We start from the raw sequence: 1,483 nt of genomic DNA on the forward strand, positions 1-1,483 counted from the left end.
ATCTCCTTTAATTTCTCTCAGCAAAGATTTGCAGAGTTCAGTATACAGATTTTTCACTTCCTTGGTTAAGTTTATCCCTAAGAAATTTATTCTTTTTGCTCTTATCTCCAAACTATTTTCAATATGTACTTTACTGCACTATTTTGGATATTTTTTCACTGTAAATCAAATTGTCTTCTTAGTTTCATTTTCAGAACATTGTTAATGTATAGAAATGTATCTGATTTTTTTCTCCTGTATCTTTACTGATTTTTTGTTTTTTCTCTTTTTTGAGATTTTCAGAGTTTTCAACATAGTAAGATCAGGTCATTTGACAAAAGTGATATTTTCACTTCCTTTCAGATTTCAATTCCTGTTTATTTCTTTTTCAAGTCTAACTTATGTAGAAAGGACTTCCAGTACCATGTTGAATATAAAGGTTGTCTTTTTTGGCCATGCCATGTGGCTTGTGAGATCTTCATTCCCTCACCAGGGATTGAACACATGTCCTTGCCAGGCAGTTAAAGTGCAGAGTCTTAACCGCTGGACTACCAGGGAATCCCTTTATTTCTTTTTCTTTTCCTCTGTCTTTATCCCGATTTTAGAGGACAGGCTTTCAGTTTTTTCACCTTTGAGCATGATATTATCTGAGTTTTCCCCAGATATGGCCTTTATTACTTCCCTACCTGCAGCTTCCTATTTCTAGTTTGTTGAGTGTTTTATCATGAAAGAGTGCTGAATTGTAGGAAAAAAAAGTTCTGCATCAGTTGATATAATCAGGTGTGTGTTCAGTTCCTTTATTCTGTTAATGTGTTCTATGGCTTTGATTTTCATACGTTGAACCATCCTTGCACTCCAGGAATAAATGTCACTAGATCATGGTGTATAATCCATTTACATGCTAATGAATTTGGTTTGTTAGTGCTTTGTTGAGGATTTTTGTATTGATATTATTAGCACATATTGCTCTGTAGTTCTTTTATTATACTATCTATTCTGCTTTTCCATAGTTCATCAGGCACTCTATCTATCAGATCTAGGCCCTTAAATCTATTTCTCACTTCCACTGTATAATCATAAAGGATTTGATTTAGGTCATACCTGAATGGTCTAGTGGTTTTCCCTACCTTCTTCAATTTAAGTCTGAATTTGATAATAAGGAGTTCATGATCTGAGCCACAGTCAGCTACTGGTCTTGTTTTTGTTGACTGTATAGAGCTTCTCCATCTTTGGCTGCAAAGAATATAATCAGTCTGATTTCAGTGTTGACCATCTGGTGATGTCCATGTGTAGAGTCTTCTCTTGTGTTGTTGGAAGAGGGTGTTTGCTATGACCAGTGCATTTTCTTGGCAAAACTCTTAGTTTTTGCCCTGCTTCATTCCATATTCCAAGGCCAAATTTGCCTGGCACTCCAGGTGTTTCTTGACTTCCTACTTTTGCATTCCAGTCCCCTATAATGAAAAAGACATCTTTTTTGGATGTTAGTTCTAAAAGGTCTTGTAGG

The sequence above is a fragment of the Bos indicus x Bos taurus genome, chromosome 15, assembly GCF_003369695.1.
Source record: "Bos indicus x Bos taurus breed Angus x Brahman F1 hybrid chromosome 15, Bos_hybrid_MaternalHap_v2.0, whole genome shotgun sequence".
NCBI classification, from domain to species: Eukaryota; Metazoa; Chordata; class Mammalia; order Artiodactyla; family Bovidae; genus Bos; species Bos indicus x Bos taurus.